This window comes from Pempheris klunzingeri, chromosome 20, assembly GCF_042242105.1.
Source record: "Pempheris klunzingeri isolate RE-2024b chromosome 20, fPemKlu1.hap1, whole genome shotgun sequence".
Taxonomy (NCBI): domain Eukaryota; kingdom Metazoa; phylum Chordata; class Actinopteri; order Acropomatiformes; family Pempheridae; genus Pempheris; species Pempheris klunzingeri.
This window is the reverse complement of record NC_092031.1, coordinates 6,249,984-6,268,070: the sequence shown is the minus strand read 5'-3', so window position 1 is coordinate 6,268,070 and position 18,087 is coordinate 6,249,984. Positions and strand designations below refer to the sequence as shown.

Here is an 18,087-nt window from a genome sequence, read left to right as displayed (position 1 = left end):
TCACTTTTTAATGTGGTAAGTCGGCCAGAAAACAAGTGGCAGCCAAAACAGTGGAGGAGGGGGGATTGGCCAAAAACGCTGACCCCTGGGGTCAAGGAAATGGCCGTTTTGGGAGCGGACGCAAAACTGCCTCTTTTTCGCCTCATCCACCTCCAGACCTGCTGGGAAAACAGTTACTGATCACTTTTAATGTGGTAAGTCGGCCAGAAAACAAGTGGCAGCCAAAACAGTGGAGGAGGGGGGATTGGCCAAAAACGCTGACCCCGGGGTCAAGGAAATGGCCGTTTTTGGGAGCGGACGCAAAACTGCCTCTTTTTTCGCTCATCCACCTCCAGACCTGCTGGGAAAACAGTTACTGATCACTTTTAATGTGGTAAGTCGGCCAGAAAACAAGTGGCAGCCAAAACAGTGGAGGAGGGGGGATTGGCCAAAAACGCTGACCCCGGGGTCAAGGAAATGGCCGTTTTGGGAGCGGACGCAAAACTGCCTCTTTTTCGCCTCATCCACCTCCAGACCTGCTGGGAAACAGTTACTGATCACTTTTAATGTGGTAAGTCGGCCAGAAAACAAGTGGCAGCCAAAACAGTGGAGGAGGGGGGATTGGCCAAAAACGCTGACCCCGGGGTCAAGGAAATGGCCGTTTTGGGAGCGGACGCAAAACTGCCTCTTTTTCGCCTCATCCACCTCCAGACCTGCTGGGAAACAGTTACTGATCACTTTTAATGTGGTAAGTCGGCCAGAAAACAAGTGGCAGCCAAAACAGTGGAGGAGGGGGGATTGGCCAAAAACGCTGACCCCGGGGTCAAGGAAATGGCCGTTTTGGGAGCGGACGCAAAACTGCCTCTTTTTTGCCTCATCCACCTCCAGACCTGCTGGGAAACAGTTACTGATCACTTTTAATGTGGTAAGTCGGCCAGAAAACAAGTGGCAGCCAAAACAGTGGAGGAGGGGGGATTGGCCAAAAACGCTGACCCCGGGGTCAAGGAAATGGCCGTTTTGGGAGCGGACGCAAAACTGCCTCTTTTTTGCCTCATCCACCTCCAGACCTGCTGGGAAACAGTTACTGATCACTTTTAATGTGGTAAGTCGGCCAGAAAACAAGTGGCAGCCAAAACAGTGGAGGAGGGGGGGATTGGCCAAAAACGCTGACCCCGGGGTCAAGGAAATGGCCGTTTTGGGAGCGGACGCAAAACTGCCTCTTTTTTGCCTCATCCACCTCCAGACCTGCTGGGAAACAGTTACTGATCACTTTTAATGTGGTAAGTTGGCCAGAAAACAAGTGGCAGCCAAAAACAGTGGAGGAGGGGGGATTGGCCAAAAACGCTGACCCCGGGGTCAAGGAAATGGCCGTTTTGGGAGCGGACGCAAAACTGCCTCTTTTTTGCCTCATCCACCTCCAGACCTGCTGGGAAACAGTTACCGATCACTTTTAATGTGGTAAGTCGGCCTGAAAACAAGTGGCAGCCAAAACAGTGGAGGAGGGGGGATTGGCCAAAAACGCTGACCCCGGGGTCAAGGAAATGGCCGTTTTGGGAGCGGACGCAAAACTGCCTCTTTTTCGCCTCATCCACCTCCAGACCTGCTGGGAAACAGTTACTGATCACTTTTAATGTGGTAAGTCGGCCAGAACACAAGTGGCAGCCAAAACAGTGGAGGAGGGGGGATTGGCCAAAAACGCTGACCCCGGGGTCAAGGAAATGGCCGTTTTGGGAGCGGACGCAAAACTGCCTCTTTTTCGCCTCATCCACCTCCAGACCTGCTGGGAAACAGTTACTGATCACTTTTAATGTGGTAAGTCGGCCAGAAAACAAGTGGCAGCCAAAACAGTGGAGGAGGGGGGATTGGCCAAAAACGCTGACCCCGGGGTCAAGGAAATGGCCGTTTTGGGAGCGGACGCAAATCTGCCTCTTTTTTGCCTCATCCACCTCCAGACCTGCTGGGAAACAGTTACTGATCACTTTTAATGTGGTAAGTCGGCCAGAAAACAAGTGGCAGCCAAAACAGTGGAGGAGGGGGGATTGGCCAAAAACGCTGACCCCGGGGTCAAGGAAATGGCCGTTTTGGGAGCGGACGCAAAACTGCCTCTTTTTTGCCTCATCCACCTCCAGACCTGCTGGGAAACAGTTACTGATCACTTTTAATGTGGTAAGTCGGCCAGAAAACAAGTGGCAGCCAAAACAGTGGAGGAGGGGGGATTGGCCAAAAACGCTGACCCCGGGGTCAAGGAAATGGCCGTTTTGGGAGCGGACGCAAAACTGCCTCTTTTTCGCCTCATCCACCTCCAGACCTGCTGGGAAACAGTTACTGATCACTTTTAATGTGGTAAGTCGGCCTGAAAACAAGTGGCAGCCAAAACAGTGGAGGAGGGGGGATTGGCCAAAAACGCTGACCCCGGGGTCAAGGAAATGGCCGTTTTGGGAGCGGACGCAAAACTGCCTCTTTTTCGCCTCATCCACCTCCAGACCTGCTGGGAAACAGTTACTGATCACTTTTAATGTGGTAAGTCGGCCAGAAAACAAGTGGCAGCCAAAACAGTGGAGGAGGGGGGATTGGCCAAAAACGCTGACCCCGGGGTCAAGGAAATGGCCGTTTTGGGAGAGCGGACGCAAAACTGCCTCTTTTTCGCCTCATCCACCTCCAGACCTGCTGGGAAACAGTTACTGATCACTTTTAATGTGGTAAGTCGGCCAGAAAACAAGTGGCAGCCAAAACAGTGGAGGAGGGGGGATTGGCCAAAAACGCTGACCCCGGGGTCAAGGAAATGGCCGTTTTGGGAGCGGACGCAAAACTGCCTCTTTTTTGCCTCATCCACCTCCAGACCTGCTGGGAAACAGTTACTGATCACTTTTAATGTGGTAAGTCGGCCAGAAAACAAGTGGCAGCCAAAACAGTGGAGGAGGGGGGATTGGCCAAAAACGCTGACCCCGGGGTCAAGGAAATGGCCGTTTTGGGAGCGGACGCAAAACTGCCTCTTTTTTGCCTCATCCACCTCCAGACCTGCTGGGAAACAGTTACTGATCACTTTTAATGTGGTAAGTCGGCCAGAAAACAAGTGGCAGCCAAAACAGTGGAGGAGGGGGGATTGGCCAAAAACGCTGACCCCGGGGTCAAGGAAATGGCCGTTTTGGGAGCGGACGCAAAACTGCCTCTTTTTTGCCTCATCCACCTCCAGACCTGCTGGGAAACAGTTACTGATCACTTTTAATGTGGTAAGTTGGCCAGAAAACAAGTGGCAGCCAAAACAGTGGAGGAGGGGGGATTGGCCAAAAACGCTGACCCCGGGGTCAAGGAAATGGCCGTTTTGGGAGCGGACGCAAAACTGCCTCTTTTTTGCCTCATCCACCTCCAGACCTGCTGGGAAACAGTTACTGATCACTTTTAATGTGGTAAGTCGGCCAGAAAACAAGTGGCAGCCAAAACAGTGGAGGAGGGGGGATTGGCCAAAAACGCTGACCCCGGGGTCAAGGAAATGGCCGTTTTGGGAGCGGACGCAAAACTGCCTCTTTTTTGCCTCATCCACCTCCAGACCTGCTGGGAAACAGTTACTGATCACTTTTAATGTGGTAAGTCGGCCAGAAAACAAGTGGCAGCCAAAACAGTGGAGGAGGGGGGATTGGCCAAAAACGCTGACCCCGGGGTCAAGGAAATGGCCGTTTTGGGAGCGGACGCAAAACTGCCTCTTTTTTGCCTCATCCACCTCCAGACCTGCTGGGAAACAGTTACTGATCACTTTTAATGTGGTAAGTCGGCCAGAAAACAAGTGGCAGCCAAAACAGTGGAGGAGGGGGGATTGGCCAAAAACGCTGACCCCGGGGTCAAGGAAATGGCCGTTTTGGGAGCGGACGCAAAACTGCCTCTTTTTTGCCTCATCCACCTCCAGACCTGCTGGGAAACAGTTACTGATCACTTTTAATGTGGTAAGTTGGCCAGAAAACAAGTGGCAGCCAAAACAGTGGAGGAGGGGGGATTGGCCAAAAACGCTGACCCCGGGGTCAAGGAAATGGCCGTTTTGGGAGCGGACGCAAAACTGCCTCTTTTTTGCCTCATCCACCTCCAGACCTGCTGGGAAACAGTTACTGATCACTTTTAATGTGGTAAGTCGGCCTGAAAACAAGTGGCAGCCAAAACAGTGGAGGAGGGGGGATTGGCCAAAAACGCTGACCCCGGGGTCAAGGAAATGGCCGTTTTGGGAGCGGACGCAAAACTGCCTCTTTTTCGCCTCATCCACCTCCAGACCTGCTGGGAAACAGTTACTGATCACTTTTAATGTGGTAAGTCGGCCAGAAAACAAGTGGCAGCCAAAACAGTGGAGGAGGGGGGATTGGCCAAAAACGCTGACCCCGGGGTCAAGGAAATGGCCGTTTTGGGAGCGGACGCAAAACTGCCTCTTTTTTGCCTCATCCACCTCCAGACCTGCTGGGAAACAGTTACTGATCACTTTTAATGTGGTAAGTCGGCCAGAAAACAAGTGGCAGCCAAAACAGTGGAGGAGGGGGGATTGGCCAAAAACGCTGACCCTGGGGTCAAGGAAATGGCCGTTTTGGGAGCGGACGCAAAACTGCCTCTTTTTCGCCTCATCCACCTCCAGACCTGCTGGGAAACAGTTACTGATCACTTTTAATGTGGTAAGTCGGCCTGAAAACAAGTGGCAGCCAAAACAGTGGAGGAGGGGGGATTGGCCAAAAACGCTGACCCCGGGGTCAAGGAAATGGCCGTTTTGGGAGCGGACGCAAAACTGCCTCTTTTTTGCCTCATCCACCTCCAGACTTGCTGGGAAACAGTTACTGATCACTTTTAATGTGGTAAGTCGGCCAGAAAACAAGTGGCAGCCAAAACAGTGGAGGAGGGGGGATTGGCCAAAAACGCTGACCCCGGGGTCAAGGAAATGGCCGTTTTGGGAGCGGACGCAAAACTGCCTCTTTTTTGCCTCATCCACCTCCAGACCTGCTGGGAAACAGTTACTGATCACTTTTAATGTGGTAAGTCGGCCAGAAAACAAGTGGCAGCCAAAACAGTGGAGGAGGGGGGATTGGCCAAAAACGCTGACCCCGGGGTCAAGGAAATGGCCGTTTTGGGAGCGGACGCAAAACTGCCTCTTTTTTGCCTCATCCACCTCCAGACCTGCTGGGAAACAGTTACTGATCACTTTTAATGTGGTAAGTCGGCCAGAAAACAAGTGGCAGCCAAAACAGTGGAGGAGGGGGGATTGGCCAAAAACGCTGACCCCGGGGTCAAGGAAATGGCCGTTTTGGGAGCGGACGCAAAACTGCCTCTTTTTTGCCTCATCCACCTCCAGACCTGCTGGGAAACAGTTACTGATCACTTTTAATGTGGTAAGTCGGCCAGAAAACAAGTGGCAGCCAAAACAGTGGAGGAGGGGGGATTGGCCAAAAACGCTGACCCCGGGGTCAAGGAAATGGCCGTTTTGGGAGCGGACGCAAAACTGCCTCTTTTTTGCCTCATCCACCTCCAGACCTGCTGGGAAACAGTTACTGATCACTTTTAATGTGGTAAGTTGGCCAGAAAACAAGTGGCAGCCAAAACAGTGGAGGAGGGGGGATTGGCCAAAAACGCTGACCCCGGGGTCAAGGAAATGGCCGTTTTGGGAGCGGACGCAAAACTGCCTCTTTTTTGCCTCATCCACCTCCAGACCTGCTGGGAAACAGTTACTGATCACTTTTAATGTGGTAAGTCGGCCAGAAAACAAGTGGCAGCCAAAACAGTGGAGGAGGGGGGATTGGCCAAAAACGCTGACCCCGGGGTCAAGGAAATGGCCGTTTTGGGAGCGGACGCAAAACTGCCTCTTTTTTGCCTCATCCACCTCCAGACCTGCTGGGAAACAGTTACTGATCACTTTTAATGTGGTAAGTCGGCCAGAAAACAAGTGGCAGCCAAAACAGTGGAGGAGGGGGGATTGGCCAAAAACGCTGACCCCGGGGTCAAGGAAATGGCCGTTTTGGGAGCGGACGCAAAACTGCCTCTTTTTTGCCTCATCCACCTCCAGACCTGCTGGGAAACAGTTACCGATCACTTTTAATGTGGTAAGTCGGCCTGAAAACAAGTGGCAGCCAAAACAGTGGAGGAGGGGGGAAATGCTCACATTCGATGGCGTCTGGCACGTTGGAGAGGTGCTCTCATGGATGAATCCCGGTTTTCACTGTTCAGGGCAGATGGCAGACAGCGTGTGTGGCGTCGTGTGGGTGAGCGGTTTGCTTGATGGCATTTTGAATGCACAGAGATACCGTGACGAGATCCTGAGGCCCATTGTTATACCATTCATCCACGACCATCACCTCGTGCTGCAGCACGATAATGCACGGCCCCATGTTGCAAGGATCTGTACACAATTCCTGGAGGCTGAAAACATCCCAGTTCTTGCATGGCCCGCATACTCACCGGACATGTCACCTATTGAACATGTTTGGGATGCTCTGGATTCACGTTTATGACAGCATGTTCCAGTTCCTGCCAATATCCAGCAACTTGGCACAGCCATTGAAGAGAAGTGGACCAACATTCCACAGGCCACAATCAACAACCTGATCAACTCTATGCAAAGGAAATGTGTTGCACTGCGTAAGGCAAATGGTGGTCACACCACATACTGACTGGTTTTCTGACCCCCCCAGACCCCCCCCCCCCCCATAAAGCAAAACTGCACATTTCAGAGTGGCCTTTTGTTGTGGCCAGCCTAAGGCACACCTGTTTGGTCACATTCACCACATCACGATAGTTACACTACAGATACAGTTCAGTTCAATAGCCATCAGTGGTATGTGTATGTGTGACAAAATGACAAATAAACATGTTTAAAACGTTAAATGCATGATTGCTTGGCCCAAACCACTGCTAAAGTGATTATTTAAGGCAAATTATTGTTATAGTATGAAGTCATTTGATTTAAAATCATACTTAGATAAACGGGTCCTTTTTGAACCATGTGCGTAAACTTGATGTAAAAATACAAAAACTTATTTTTGTTCATAAAATAAGAAAGGAAAATTGATAATAATGACCTGTATTACTCAAAAACAAGATATTAAAAGAATACTTGGAATATTCAATCATAAAATTAATTGATTTCAAAAGATACAGCAAAGAGACACTCACCCAGCATGAAATCACATAGAAAATGAATGTGGGTCACTTTGGACCCATGTTGTGTATTAGAAGGGGTGTGCATATGTTGTGCATCAAAGGGTTAAGAATAAAAAAAAGAAGGAAGATTGCACAGCAGCGGCATGTGTCAAATGGATCTGTGCGCAAAGACGTGCAGTGAACTACGCACGTGTCCACTGTGCGAAGGACAGTATTGTCTTGGAAAGTTACCTTAAACACATCAGAAAGCCCTGCAGTGAAACAGGGCATCAAAAAATTTAGTTCAACTCTTGTTGATCCTTTCCACGGAAATCTTTAGTAAAAGGCGAAAGATTTGTACGATTTGAAAAGAATCAAGAGTAATCTACTTTCAAGGTAATCTCTGAGACCGATCCCTTCAGCAGGGACATGTACCTCACCACCGGTGTGAATTCGATGCCACTTATTAAACTGGACATCAGACTGATGCAGACTCGTTAGCAGAGCTGGTAAGTGTGAACTTTACACTGTGATACTTTGATCACAACATTAATTTTTGTTAAGTTTTAGTGCAGCAGAGAAGTAATGTGTGCAATTATTATTAAGAATAAACAAAAGGAGGAAGATTGCACAGCAGCGGCATGAGTCAAACGGATCTGTGCGCAAAGACGTGCAGTGAACTACACACGTGTCCACTGTGCGAAGGACAGTATTGTCTTGGAAAGTTTCCCTTAAACACATCAGAAAGCCCTGCAGTGACACAGGGCATCAAAAAATTGAGTTCAACTCTTGTTGATCCTTTCCACGGAAATCTTTAGTAAAAGGCGAAAGATTTGTACGATTTGAAAAGAATCAAGAGTAATCTACTTTCAAGGTCATCTCAGAGGCCAATCCCTTCAGCAGGGACATGTACCTGACCACCGGTGTGAATTCGATGCCACTTAATGAAGCAGAGATCAAAGTCATGCGGACTCTTTAGCAGAGTTGACAAGTGTGAACTTTACACTGTTTCACTGTGATACTTTGATCACAACTTTAATCTTGTCCTAACCCAAATCATTGATACTCTATAACTAACGATGCCACATTTCAGGTTGCACTGACGTATGAAATGGTACAAACTTCGAACTGGGCATGGTTGCCTCCTTGTGAAGAAGAACAAATATCAACCTCACCAAAGATCATCAACTCATTACCATGCCACAATCACCATATGGACATAAGCTACAGTCTACATATTTTTGTTATACATAACAAGAAAGCCCCACTTCAAGCAGGGCATCAAAAAATTGAGTTCAACTCTTGTTGATCCTTTCCACGGAAATCTTTAATAAAAGGCGAAAGATTTATACGATTTGAAAAGAATCAAGAGTAATCTACTTTCAAAGTAATCTCAGAGGCCGATCCCTTCAGCAGGGACATGTACCTCACCACCGGTGTGAATTCGATGCCACTTATTAAACTGGACATCAGACTGATGCAGACTCGTTAGCAGAGCTGGTAAGTGTGAACTTTACACTGTGATACTTTGATCACAACATTAATTTTTGTTAAGTTTTAGTGCAGCAGAGAAGTAATGTGTGCAATTATTATTAAGAATAAACAAAAGGAGGAAGATTGCACAGCAGCGGCATGAGTCAAACGGATCTGTGCGCAAAGACGTGCAGTGAACTACACACATGTCCACTGTGCGAAGGACAGTATTGTCTTGGAAAGTTTCCCTTAAACACATCAGAAAGCCCTGCAGTGACACACGGCATCAAAAAATTGAGTTCAACTCTTGTTGATCCTTTCCACGGAAATCTTTAGTAAAAGGCGAAAGATTTGTACGATTTGAAAAGAATCAAGAGTAATCTACTTTCAAGGTCATCTCAGAGGCCAATCCCTTCAGCAGGGACATGTACCTGACCACCGGTGTGAATTCGATGCCACTTAATGAAGCAGAGATCAAAGTCATGCGGACTCTTTAGCAGAGTTGACAAGTGTGAACTTTACACTGTTTCACTGTGATACTTTGATCACAACTTTAATCTTGTCCTAACCCAAATCATTGATACTCTATAACTAACGATGCCACATTTCAGGTTGCACTGACGTATGAAATGGTACAAACTTCGAACTGGGCATGGTTGCCTCCTTGTGAAGAAGAACAAATATCAACCTCACCAAAGATCATCAACTCATTACCATGCCACAATCACCATATGGACATAAGCTACAGTCTACATATTTTTGTTATACATAACAAGAAAGCCCCACTTCAAGCAGGGCATCAAAAAATTGAGTTCAACTCTTGTTGATCCTTTCCACGGAAATCTTTAGTAAAAGGCGAAAGATTTATACGATTTGAAAAGAATCAAGAGTAATCTACTTTCAAAGTAATCTCAGAGGCCGATCCCTTCAGCAGGGACATGTACCTCACCACCGGTGTGCCGTTGACACCACTTATTAAACTGGACATCAGACTGATGCAGACTCGTTAGCAGAGCTGGTAAGTGTGAACTTTACACTGTGATACTTTGATCACAACATTAATTTTTGTTAAGTTTTAGTGCAGCAGAGAAGTAATGTGTGCAATTATTATTAAGAATAAACAAAAGGAGGAAGATTGCGCAGCAGCGGCATGTGTCAAACGGATCTGTGCGCAAAGACGTGCAGTGAACTACACACGTGTCCACTGTGCGAAGGACAGTATTGTCTTGGAAAGTTACCTTAAACACATCAGAAAGCCCTGCAGTGACACAGGGCATCAAAAAATTGAGTTCAACTCTTGTTGATCCTTTCCACGGAAATCTTTAGTAAAAGGCGAAAGATTTGTACGATTTGAAAAGAATCAAGAGTAATCTACTTTCAAGGTAATCTCAGAGGCCAATCCCTTCAGCAGGGACATGTACCTGACCACCGGTGTGAATTCGATGCCACTTAATGAAGCAGAGATCAAAGTCATGCGGACTCTTTAGCAGAGTTGACAAGTGTGAACTTTACACTGTTTCACTGTGATACTTTGATCACAACTTTAATCTTGTCCTAACCCAAATCATTGATACTCTATAACTAACGATGCCACATTTCAGGTTGCACTGACGTATGAAATGGTACAAACTTCGAACTGGGCATGGTTGCCTCCTTGTGAAGAAGAACAAATATCAACCTCACCAAAGATCATCAACTCATTACCATGCCACAATCACCATATGGACATAAGCTACAGTCTACATATTTTTGTTATACATAACAAGAAAGCCCCACTTCAAGCAGGGCATCAAAAAATTGAGTTCAACTCTTGTTGATCCTTTCCACGGAAATCTTTAGTAAAAGGCGAAAGATTTATACGATTTGAAAAGAATCAAGAGTAATCTACTTTCAAAGTAATCTCAGAGGCCGATCCCTTCAGCAGGGACATGTACCTCACCACCGGTGTGCCGTTGACACCACTTATTAAACTGGACATCAGACTGATGCAGACTCGTTAGCAGAGCTGATAAGTGTGAACTTTACACTGTGATACTTTGATCACAACATTAATTTATGTTAAGTTTTAGTGCAGCAGAGAAGTAATGTGTGCAATTATTATTAAGAATAAACAAAAGGAGGAAGATTGCGCAGCAGCGGCATGTGTCAAACGGATCTGTGCGCAAAGACGTGCAGTGAACTACACACGTGTCCACTGTGCGAAGGACAGTATTGTCTTGGAAAGTTACCTTAAACACATCAGAAAGCCCTGCAGTGACACAGGGCATCAAAAAATTGAGTTCAACTCTTGTTGATCCTTTCCACGGAAATCTTTAGTAAAAGGCGAAAGATTTGTACGATTTGAAAAGAATCAAGAGTAATCTACTTTCAAGGTAATCTCAGAGGCCGATCCCTTCAGCAGGGACATGTACCTGACCACCGGTGTGAATTCGATGCCACTTAATGAAGCAGAGATCAAAGTCATGCGGACTCTTTAGCAGAGTTGACAAGTGTGAACTTTACACTGTTTCACTGTGATACTTTGATCACAACTTTAATCTTGTCCTAACCCAAATCATTGATACTCTATAACTAACGATGCCACATTTCAGGCTGCACTGACGTATGAAATGGTACAAACTTCGAACTGGGCATGGTTGCCTCCTTGTGAAGAAGAACAAATATCAACCTCACCAAAGATCATCAACTCATTACCATGCCACAATCACCATATGGACATAAGCTACAGTCTACATATTTTTGTTATACATAACAAGAAAGCCCCACTTCAAGCGGGGCATCAAAAAATTGAGTTCAACTCTTGTTGATCCTTTCCACGGAAATCTTTAGTAAAAGGCGAAAGATTTATACGATTTGAAAAGAATCAAGAGTAATCTACTTTCAAAGTAATCTCAGAGGCCGATCCCTTCAGCAGGGACATGTACCTCACCACCGGTGTGCCGTTGACACCACTTATTAAACTGGACATCAGACTGATGCAGACTCGTTAGCAGAGCTGGTAAGTGTGAACTTTACACTGTGATACTTTGATCACAACATTAATTTTTGTTAAGTTTTAGTGCAGCAGAGAAGTAATGTGTGCAATTATTATTAAGAATAAACAAAAGGAGGAAGATTGCACAGCAGCGGCATGAGTCAAACAGATCTGTGCGCAAAGACGTGCAGTGAACTACACACGTGTCCACTGTGCGAAGGACAGTATTGTCTTGGAAAGTTTCCCTTAAACACATCAGAAAGCCCTGCAGTGACACAGGGCATCAAAAAATTGAGTTCAACTCTTGTTGATCCTTTCCACGGAAATCTTTAGTAAAAGGCGAAAGATTTGTACGATTTGAAAAGAATCAAGAGTAATCTACTTTCAAGGTAATCTCAGAGGCCAATCCCTTCAGCAGGGACATGTACCTGACCACCGGTGTGAATTCGATGCCACTTAATGAAGCAGAGATCAAAGTCATGCGGACTCTTTAGCAGAGTTGACAAGTGTGAACTTTACACTGTTTCACTGTGATACTTTGATCACAACTTTAATCTTGTCCTAACCCAAATCATTGATACTCTATAACTAACGATGCCACGTTTCAGGTTGCACTGACGTATGAAATGGTACAAACTTCGAACTGGGCATGGTTGCCTCCTTGTGAAGAAGAACAAATATCAACCTCACCAAAGATCATCAACTCATTACCATGCCACAATCACCATATGGACATAAGCTACAGTCTACATATTTTTGTTATACATAACAAGAAAGCCCCACTTCAAGCAGGGCATCAAAAAATTGAGTTCAACTCTTGTTGATCCTTTCCACGGAAATCTTTAGTAAAAGGCGAAAGAGTTATACGATTTGAAAAGAATCAAGAGTAATCTACTTTCAAAGTAATCTCAGAGGCCGATCCCTTCAGCAGGGACATGTACCTCACCACCGGTGTGCCGTTGACACCACTTATTAAACTGGACATCAGACTGATGCAGACTCGTTAGCAGAGCTGGTAAGTGTGAACTTTACACTGTGATACTTTGATCACAACATTAATTTTTGTTAAGTTTTAGTGCAGCAGAGAAGTAATGTGTGCAATTATTATTAAGAATAAACAAAAGGAGGAAGATTGCACAGCAGCGGCATGAGTCAAACGGATCTGTGCGCAAAGACGTGCAGTGAACTACACACCTGTCCACTGTGCGAAGGACAGTATTGTCTTGGAAAGTTTCCCTTAAACACATCAGAAAGCCCTGCAGTGACACAGGGCATCAAAAAATTGAGTTCAACTCTTGTTGATCCTTTCCACGGAAATCTTTAGTAAAAGGCGAAAGATTTGTACGATTTGAAAAGAATCAAGAGTAATCTACTTTCAAGGTCATCTCAGAGGCCAATCCCTTCAGCAGGGACATGTACCTGACCACCGGTGTGAATTCGATGCCACTTAATGAAGCAGAGATCAAAGTCATGCGGACTCTTTAGCAGAGTTGACAAGCGTGAACTTTACACTGTTTCACTGTGATACTTTGATCACAACTTTAATCTTGTCCTAACCCAAATCATTGATACTCTATAACTAACGATGCCACATTTCAGGCTGCACTGACGTATGAAATGGTACAAACTTCGAACTGGGCATGGTTGCCTCCTTGTGAAGAAGAACAAATATCAACCTCACCAAAGATCATCAACTCATTACCATGCCACAATCACCATATGGACATAAGCTACAGTCTACATATTTTTGTTATACATAACAAGAAAGCCCCACTTCAAGCAGGGCATCAAAAAATTGAGTTCAACTCTTGTTGATCCTTTCCACGGAAATCTTTAGTAAAAGGCGAAAGATTTGTACGATTTGAAAAGAATCAAGAGTAATCTACTTTCAAGGTAATCTCAGAGGCCAATCCCTTCAGCAGGGACATGTACCTGACCACCGGTGTAAATTCGATGCCACTTAATGAAGCAGAGATCAAAGTCATGCGGACTCTTTAGCAGAGTTGACAAGTGTGAACTTTACACTGTTTCACTGTGATACTTTGATCACAACTTTAATCTTGTCCTAACCCAAATCATTGATACTCTATAACTAACGATGCCACATTTCAGGTTGCACTGACGTATGAAATGGTACAAACTTCGAACTGGGCATGGTTGCCTCCTTGTGAAGAAGAACAAATATCAACCTCACCAAAGATCATCAACTCATTACCATGCCACAATCACCATATGGACATAAGCTACAGTCTACATATTTTTGTTATACATAACAAGAAAGCCCCACTTCAAGCAGGGCATCAAAAAATTGAGTTCAACTCTTGTTGATCCTTTCCACGGAAATCTTTAGTAAAAGGCGAAAGATTTATGCGATTTGAAAAGAATCAAGAGTAATCTACTTTCAAAGCAATCTCAGAGACCGATCCCTTCAGCAGGGACATGTACCTCACCACCGGTGTGAATTCGATGCCACTTATTAAACTGGACATCAGACTGATGCAGACTCGTTAGCAGAGCTGATAAGTGTGAACTTTACACTGTGATACTTTGATCACAACATTAATTTTTGTTAAGTTTTAGTGCAGCAGAGAAGTAATGTGTGCAATTATTATTAAGAATAAACAAAAGGAGGAAGATTGCACAGCAGCGGCATGAGTCAAACGGATCTGTGCGCAAAGACGTGCAGTGAACTACACACGTTTCCACTGTGCGAAGGACAGTATTGTCTTGGAAAGTTACCTTAAACACATCAGAAAGCCCTGCAGTGAAACAGGGCATCAAAAAATTGAGTTCAACTCTTGTTGATCCTTTCCACGGAAATCTTTAGTAAAAGGCGAAAGATTTATACGATTTGAAAAGAATCAAGAGTAATCTACTTTCAAAGTAATCTCAGAGGCCGATCCCTTCAGCAGGAACATGTACCTCACCACCGGTGTGAATTCGATGCCACTTATTAAACTGGACATCAGACTGATGCAGACTCGTTAGCAGAGCTGATAAGTGTGAACTTTACACTGTGATACTTTGATCACAACATTAATTTTTGTTAAGTTTTAGTGCAGCAGAGAAGTAATATGTGCAATTATTATTAAGAATAAACAAAAGGAGGAAGATTGCACAGCAGCGGCATGAGTCAAACGGATCTGTGCGCAAAGACGTGCAGTGAACTACACACGTTTCCACTGTGAGGAGGACAGTATTGTCTTGGAAAGTTACCTTATACACATCAGAAAGCCCTGCAGTGACACAGGGCATCAAAAAATTGAGTTCAACTCTTGTTGATCCTTTCCACGGAAATCTTTAGTAAAAGGCGAAAGATTTATGCGATTTGAAAAGAATCAAGAGTAATCTACTTTCAAAGCAATCTCAGAGACCGATCCCTTCAGCAGGGACATGTACCTCACAACCGGTGTGCCGTTAACACCACTTATTAAACTGGACATCAGACTGATGCAGACTCGTTAGCAGAGCTGATAAGTGTGAACTTTACACTGTGATACTTTGATCACAACATTAATTTTTGTTAAGTTTTAGTGCAGCAGAGAAGTAATATGTGCAATTATTATTAAGAATAAACAAAAGGAGGAAGATTGCACAGCAGCGGCATGAGTCAAACGGATCTGTGCGCAAAGACGTGCAGTGAACTACACACGTTTCCACTGTGCGAAGGACAGTATTGTCTTGGAAAGTTACCTTAAACACATCAGAAAGCCCTGCAGTGACACAGGGCATCAAAAAATTGAGTTCAACTCTTGTTGATCCTTTCCACGGAAATCTTTAGTAAAAGGCGAAAGATTTATACGATTTGAAAAGAATCAAGAGTAATCTACTTTCAAAGTAATCTCAGAGGCCGATCCCTTCAGCAGGAACATGTACCTCACCACCGGTGTGAATTCGATGCCACTTATTAAACTGGACATCAGACTGATGCAGACTCGTTAGCAGAGCTGATAAGTGTGAACTTTACACTGTGATACTTTGATCACAACATTAATTTTTGTTAAGTTTTAGTGCAGCAGAGAAGTAATATGTGCAATTATTATTAAGAATAAACAAAAGGAGGAAGATTGCACAGCAGCGGCATGAGTCAAACGGATCTGTGCGCAAAGACGTGCAGTGAACTACACACGTTTCCACTGTGAGGAGGACAGTATTGTCTTGGAAAGTTACCTTATACACATCAGAAAGCCCTGCAGTGACACAGGGCATCAAAAAATTGAGTTCAACTCTTGTTGATCCTTTCCACGGAAATCTTTAGTAAAAGGCGAAAGATTTATGCGATTTGAAAAGAATCAAGAGTAATCTACTTTCAAAGCAATCTCAGAGACCGATCCCTTCAGCAGGGACATGTACCTCACAACCGGTGTGCCGTTAACACCACTTATTAAACTGGACATCAGACTGATGCAGACTCGTTAGCAGAGCTGATAAGTGTGAACTTTACACTGTGATACTTTGATCACAACATTAATTTTTGTTAAGTTTTAGTGCAGCAGAGAAGTAATGTGTGCAATTATTATTAAGAATAAACAAAAGGAGGAAGATTGCACAGCAGCGGCATGAGTCAAACGGATCTGTGCGCAAAGACGTGCAGTGAACTACACACGTTTCCACTGTGCGAAGGACAGTATTGTCTTGGAAAGTTACCTTAAACACATCAGAAAGCCCTGCAGTGACACAGGGCATCAAAAAATTGAGTTCAACTCTTGTTGATCCTTTCCACGGAAATCTTTAGTAAAAGGCGAAAGATTTATACGATTTGAATAGAATCAAGAGTAATCTACTTTCAAGGTAATCTCAGAGGCCAATCCCTTCAGCAGGGACATGTACCTGACCACCGGTGTGAATTCGATGCCACTTAATGAAGCAGAGATCAAAGTCATGCGGACTCTTTAGCAGAGTTGACAAGTGTGAACTTTACACTGTTTCACTGTGATACTTTGATCACAACTTTAATCTTGTCCTAACCCAAATCATTGATACTCTATAACTAACGATGCCACATTTCAGGTTGCACTGACGTATGAAATGGTACAAACTTCGAACTGGGCATGGTTGCCTCCTTGTGAAGAAGAACAAATATCAACCTCACCAAAGATCATCAACTCATTACCATGCCACAATCACCATATGGACATAAGCTACAGTCTACATATTTTTGTTATACATAACAAGAAAGCCCCACTTCAAGCAGGGCATCAAAAAATTGAGTTCAACTCTTGTTGATCCTTTCCACGGAAATCTTTAGTAAAAGGCGAAAGATTTATACGATTTGAAAAGAATCAAGAGTAATCTACTTTCAAAGTAATCTCAGAGGCCGATCCCTTCAGCAGGAACATGTACCTCACCACCGGTGTGAATTCGATGCCACTTATTAAACTGGACATCAGACTGATGCAGACTCGTTAGCAGAGCTGATAAGTGTGAACTTTACACTGTGATACTTTGATCACAACATTAATTTTTGTTAAGTTTTAGTGCAGCAGAGAAGTAATATGTGCAATTATTATTAAGAATAAACAAAAGGAGGAAGATTGCACAGCAGCGGCATGAGTCAAACGGATCTGTGCGCAAAGACGTGCAGTGAACTACACACGTTTCCACTGTGAGGAGGACAGTATTGTCTTGGAAAGTTACCTTATACACATCAGAAAGCCCTGCAGTGACACAGGGCATCAAAAAATTGAGTTTAACTCTTGTTGATCCTTTCCACGGAAATCTTTAGTAAAAGGCGAAAGATTTATGCGATTTGAAAAGAATCAAGAGTAATCTACTTTCAAAGCAATCTCAGAGACCGATCCCTTCAGCAGGGACATGTACCTCACAACCGGTGTGCCGTTAACACCACTTATTAAACTGGACATCAGACTGATGCAGACTCGTTAGCAGAGCTGATAAGTGTGAACTTTACACTGTGATACTTTGATCACAACATTAATTTTTGTTAAGTTTTAGTGCAGCAGAGAAGTAATGTGTGCAATTATTATTAAGAATAAACAAAAGGAGGAAGATTGCACAGCAGCGGCATGAGTCAAACGGATCTGTGCGCAAAGACGTGCAGTGAACTACACACGTTTCCACTGTGCGAAGGACAGTATTGTCTTGGAAAGTTACCTTAAACACATCAGAAAGCCCTGCAGTGACACAGGGCATCAAAAAATTGAGTTCAACTCTTGTTGATCCTTTCCACGGAAATCTTTAGTAAAAGGCGAAAGATTTGTACGATTTGAAAAGAATCAAGAGTAATCTACTTTCAAGGTAATCTCAGAGGCCGATCCCTTCAGCAGGGACATGTACCTGACCACCGGTGTGAATTCGATGCCACTTAATGAAGCAGAGATCAAAGTCATGCGGACTCTTTAGCAGAGTTGACAAGTGTGAACTTTACACTGTTTCACTGTGATACTTTGATCACAACTTTAATCTTGTCCTAACCCAAATCATTGATACTCTATAACTAACGATGCCACATTTCAGGTTGCACTGACGTATGAAATGGTACAAACTTCGAACTGGGCATGGTTGCCTCCTTGTGAAGAAGAACAAATATCAACCTCACCAAA

General features: G+C 44.6%; 22 non-coding genes across 22 annotated transcripts; all 22 read right to left on the bottom strand.

Moving 5' to 3' along the window:
• Positions 1-7,345: 7,345 nt before the first annotated feature.
• Positions 7,346-7,461, bottom strand: LOC139220464 (U5 spliceosomal RNA). The gene has a single exon (XR_011585812.1). It is a non-coding gene; the product is annotated as a U5 spliceosomal RNA (small nuclear RNA).
• A 362-nt stretch (positions 7,462-7,823) lies between these two features.
• Positions 7,824-7,939, bottom strand: LOC139220460 (U5 spliceosomal RNA). The gene has a single exon (XR_011585808.1). It is a non-coding gene; the product is annotated as a U5 spliceosomal RNA (small nuclear RNA).
• Positions 7,940-8,337: 398 nt separating this feature from the next.
• On the bottom strand, positions 8,338-8,452 carry LOC139220448 (U5 spliceosomal RNA). The gene has a single exon (XR_011585796.1). It is a non-coding gene; the product is annotated as a U5 spliceosomal RNA (small nuclear RNA).
• Positions 8,453-8,814: 362 nt separating this feature from the next.
• Positions 8,815-8,930, bottom strand: LOC139220446 (U5 spliceosomal RNA). Its single transcript, XR_011585794.1, has one exon. It is a non-coding gene; the product is annotated as a U5 spliceosomal RNA (small nuclear RNA).
• A 398-nt stretch (positions 8,931-9,328) lies between these two features.
• Positions 9,329-9,443, bottom strand: LOC139220436 (U5 spliceosomal RNA). The gene has a single exon (XR_011585785.1). It is a non-coding gene; the product is annotated as a U5 spliceosomal RNA (small nuclear RNA).
• A 361-nt stretch (positions 9,444-9,804) lies between these two features.
• LOC139220459 (U5 spliceosomal RNA) lies at positions 9,805-9,920 on the bottom strand. Its single transcript, XR_011585807.1, has one exon. It is a non-coding gene; the product is annotated as a U5 spliceosomal RNA (small nuclear RNA).
• Positions 9,921-10,318: 398 nt separating this feature from the next.
• On the bottom strand, positions 10,319-10,433 carry LOC139220435 (U5 spliceosomal RNA). Its single transcript, XR_011585784.1, has one exon. It is a non-coding gene; the product is annotated as a U5 spliceosomal RNA (small nuclear RNA).
• Positions 10,434-10,794: 361 nt separating this feature from the next.
• On the bottom strand, positions 10,795-10,910 carry LOC139220458 (U5 spliceosomal RNA). The gene has a single exon (XR_011585806.1). It is a non-coding gene; the product is annotated as a U5 spliceosomal RNA (small nuclear RNA).
• Positions 10,911-11,308: 398 nt separating this feature from the next.
• LOC139220481 (U5 spliceosomal RNA) lies at positions 11,309-11,423 on the bottom strand. Its single transcript, XR_011585829.1, has one exon. It is a non-coding gene; the product is annotated as a U5 spliceosomal RNA (small nuclear RNA).
• Positions 11,424-11,785: 362 nt separating this feature from the next.
• Positions 11,786-11,901, bottom strand: LOC139220457 (U5 spliceosomal RNA). The gene has a single exon (XR_011585805.1). It is a non-coding gene; the product is annotated as a U5 spliceosomal RNA (small nuclear RNA).
• Positions 11,902-12,299: 398 nt separating this feature from the next.
• Positions 12,300-12,414, bottom strand: LOC139220450 (U5 spliceosomal RNA). Its single transcript, XR_011585798.1, has one exon. It is a non-coding gene; the product is annotated as a U5 spliceosomal RNA (small nuclear RNA).
• A 362-nt stretch (positions 12,415-12,776) lies between these two features.
• LOC139220449 (U5 spliceosomal RNA) lies at positions 12,777-12,892 on the bottom strand. The gene has a single exon (XR_011585797.1). It is a non-coding gene; the product is annotated as a U5 spliceosomal RNA (small nuclear RNA).
• Positions 12,893-13,290: 398 nt separating this feature from the next.
• On the bottom strand, positions 13,291-13,405 carry LOC139220498 (U5 spliceosomal RNA). The gene has a single exon (XR_011585846.1). It is a non-coding gene; the product is annotated as a U5 spliceosomal RNA (small nuclear RNA).
• Positions 13,406-13,803: 398 nt separating this feature from the next.
• Positions 13,804-13,918, bottom strand: LOC139220439 (U5 spliceosomal RNA). The gene has a single exon (XR_011585788.1). It is a non-coding gene; the product is annotated as a U5 spliceosomal RNA (small nuclear RNA).
• Positions 13,919-14,279: 361 nt separating this feature from the next.
• On the bottom strand, positions 14,280-14,395 carry LOC139220418 (U5 spliceosomal RNA). The gene has a single exon (XR_011585769.1). It is a non-coding gene; the product is annotated as a U5 spliceosomal RNA (small nuclear RNA).
• Positions 14,396-14,756: 361 nt separating this feature from the next.
• LOC139220487 (U5 spliceosomal RNA) lies at positions 14,757-14,872 on the bottom strand. The gene has a single exon (XR_011585835.1). It is a non-coding gene; the product is annotated as a U5 spliceosomal RNA (small nuclear RNA).
• A 361-nt stretch (positions 14,873-15,233) lies between these two features.
• Positions 15,234-15,349, bottom strand: LOC139220461 (U5 spliceosomal RNA). Its single transcript, XR_011585809.1, has one exon. It is a non-coding gene; the product is annotated as a U5 spliceosomal RNA (small nuclear RNA).
• A 361-nt stretch (positions 15,350-15,710) lies between these two features.
• Positions 15,711-15,826, bottom strand: LOC139220485 (U5 spliceosomal RNA). Its single transcript, XR_011585833.1, has one exon. It is a non-coding gene; the product is annotated as a U5 spliceosomal RNA (small nuclear RNA).
• A 361-nt stretch (positions 15,827-16,187) lies between these two features.
• LOC139220441 (U5 spliceosomal RNA) lies at positions 16,188-16,303 on the bottom strand. Its single transcript, XR_011585789.1, has one exon. It is a non-coding gene; the product is annotated as a U5 spliceosomal RNA (small nuclear RNA).
• A 398-nt stretch (positions 16,304-16,701) lies between these two features.
• On the bottom strand, positions 16,702-16,816 carry LOC139220434 (U5 spliceosomal RNA). Its single transcript, XR_011585783.1, has one exon. It is a non-coding gene; the product is annotated as a U5 spliceosomal RNA (small nuclear RNA).
• Positions 16,817-17,177: 361 nt separating this feature from the next.
• Positions 17,178-17,293, bottom strand: LOC139220477 (U5 spliceosomal RNA). Its single transcript, XR_011585825.1, has one exon. It is a non-coding gene; the product is annotated as a U5 spliceosomal RNA (small nuclear RNA).
• Positions 17,294-17,654: 361 nt separating this feature from the next.
• On the bottom strand, positions 17,655-17,770 carry LOC139220437 (U5 spliceosomal RNA). Its single transcript, XR_011585786.1, has one exon. It is a non-coding gene; the product is annotated as a U5 spliceosomal RNA (small nuclear RNA).
• Between the last annotated feature and the right edge of the window lie 317 nt (positions 17,771-18,087).